This window comes from Hemicordylus capensis, chromosome 2 (assembly GCF_027244095.1).
Source record: "Hemicordylus capensis ecotype Gifberg chromosome 2, rHemCap1.1.pri, whole genome shotgun sequence".
NCBI classification, from domain to species: Eukaryota; Metazoa; Chordata; class Lepidosauria; order Squamata; family Cordylidae; genus Hemicordylus; species Hemicordylus capensis.
Genome location: NC_069658.1, coordinates 222,524,442 through 222,526,986, shown reverse-complemented (window position 1 = coordinate 222,526,986; position 2,545 = coordinate 222,524,442).

Sequence of the window (2,545 nt, the reverse complement as noted above, 5' to 3'; positions counted from 1 at the left end):
AGGCCCGGTCTCCCTCCCTAGCCTTCCGGGGCGGGTAGACCGGGCCTCCGACGGCCGGAGGCCCGGTCTACCTCCATAGCAGCCGGTGGCCTCCGGAGGCCCGGTCTACCTCCCTAGCCTTCCGGGGCGGGTAGACCGGGCCTCCGACGGCCGGAGGCCCGGTCTACCTCCATAGCAGCCGGTGGCCTCCGGAGGCCCGGTCTACCTCCCTAGCCTTCTGGGGCGGGTAGACCGGGCCTCCGAGGGGCGGAGGCCAGGTCTACCTCCCTTGCCGGCTAGGGCGGGTAGACCGGGCCGCCGTTCCGGACTCTGCCCGGCCTGCTGTCGTGTGAGATCGCCCTGGGTGGAAACAGTTCAGGCGGGCAGGCAGGCAGGCACCACTGCTTCCAGCAGCAGCAGCCAATGGTCCTGCCTGCCCTACTGTGATGTCACCCTGGCTGGAAACAGTTCAGCCAGGCAGGCAGGGCTGGCTTCTGGCAGCAGCAGCCATGGGTCCTGCCTGCCCTACTGTGATGTCACCCTGGCTGGAAACAGTTCAGCCAGGTAGGCAGGCTGGCAGCAGCAGCAGCAGCCAGGTGCCCTGCCTGCCCTACTGTGATGTCACCCTGGCTGGAAACAGTTCAGCCAGGCAGGCTGGCAGTAGCAGCAGCAGCAGGAAGAGGTTGGTGGAGCTTTCGTCAGCCCCTGGCCTGCCCGCCTGCCCGCTTCCCTCCACCAGAGGCCTACCTCCACGGGGTGAGCCGAGCATTAAGCCCGGGAAGGGGGGGGTGGCTCGGCTCGGGGAAGGGGAGCCTTAAGCCCCGGGGTGCGCCAAAACCCCCCCCCCCCGACTGGAAAATTAAGCCCGGGGGCGGGTGTCCTCCCGGGGGGGAAGCGGCGGCGTCTCCAGGCCCGGCCGGCCGGAGGCCCGGAGGCCAGGTCTACCCGGCGGGCGGAGGCCCGGTCTACCCGCCATTCAGGCCTATGCGGGTAGACCGGGCCTCCGGCGGGCGGAGGCCAGGTCTACCCGCCATTCAGGCCTATGCGGGTAGACCGGGCCTCCGGCGGGCGGAGGCCAGGTCTACCCGCCATTCAGGCCTATGCGGGTAGACCGGGCCTCCGGCGGGCGGAGGCCAGGTCTACCCCCATAGGCCTCTATGGCGGGTAGACCGGGCCTCCGCTCCCGACTCGGTCCCTTCCCCAGCCTGCCTGCCTGCCTGCCGGCGGGGCCTTAAGCCCGGGAAGGGAGGTGGGAGCCCCGGCCAGGGGAAGCGGATCCTTAAGCCCCGGGGACGCCCCCCCTCCCACTGTGGAAAATTAAGCCCCGGAGGGAGTGTTCTTCCCGGGGGGAAGCGGCGGCGTCTCCAGCCCCGGCCGGACGGAGGCCCGGAGGCCAGGTCTACCCGGCGGGCGGAGGCCCGGTCTACCCGCCATTCAGGCCTATGCGGGTAGACCGGGCCTCCGGCGGGCGGAGGCCAGGTCTACCCGCCATTCAGGCCTATGCGGGTAGACCGGGCCTCCGGCGGGCGGAGGCCAGGTCTACCCGCCACTCAGGCCTATGCGGGTAGACCGGGCCTCCGGCGGGCGGAGGCCCGGTCTACCCGCCATTCAGGCCTATGCGGGTAGACCGGGCCTCCGGCGGGCGGAGGCCAGGTCTACCCGCCATTCAGGCCTATGCGGGTAGACCGGGCCTCCGGCGGGCGGAGGCCAGGTCTACCCGCCATTCAGGCCTATGCGGGTAGACCGGGCCTCCGGCGGGCGGAGGCCAGGTCTACCCGCCATTCAGGCCTATGCGGGTAGACCGGGCCTCCGGCGGGCGGAGGCCAGGTCTACCCGCCATTCAGGCCTATGCGGGTAGACCGGGCCTCCGGCGGGCGGAGGCCAGGTCTACCCCCATAGGCCTCTATGGCGGGTAGACCGGGCCTCCGCTCCCGACTCGGTCCCTTCCCCAGCCTGCCTGCCTGCCTGCCGGCGGGGCGTTAAGCCCGGGAAGGGAGGTGGGAGTCCCGGCCAGGGGAAGCGGATCCTTAAGCCCCGGGGACGCCCCCCCTCCCACTGTGGAAAATTAAGCCCCGGAGGGAGTGTTCTTCCCGGGGGGAAGCGGCGGCGTCTCCAGGCCGGGCCGGCTGGAGGCCCGGAGGCCAGGTCTACCCGGCGGGCGGAGGCCAGGTCTACCCGCCATTCAGGCCTATGCGGGTAGACCGGGCCTCCGGCGGGCGGAGGCCAGGTCTACCCGCCATTCAGGCCTATGCGGGTAGACCGGGCCTCCGGCGGGCGGAGGCCTGGTCTACCCCCATAGGCCTCTATGGCGGGTAGACCGGGCCTCCGCTCCCGACTCGGTCCCTTCCCCAGCCTGCCTGCCTGCCTGCCGGCGGGGCCTTAAGCCCGGGAAGGGAGGTGGGAGCCCCGGCCAGGGGAAGCGGATCCTTAAGCCCCGGGGACGCCCCCCCTCCCACTGTGGAAAATTAAGCCCCGGAGGGAGTGTTCTTCCCGGGGGGAAGCGGCGGGGTCTCCAGGCCGGGCCGGCTGGAGGCCCGGAGGCCAGGTCTACCCGGCGGGCGGAGGC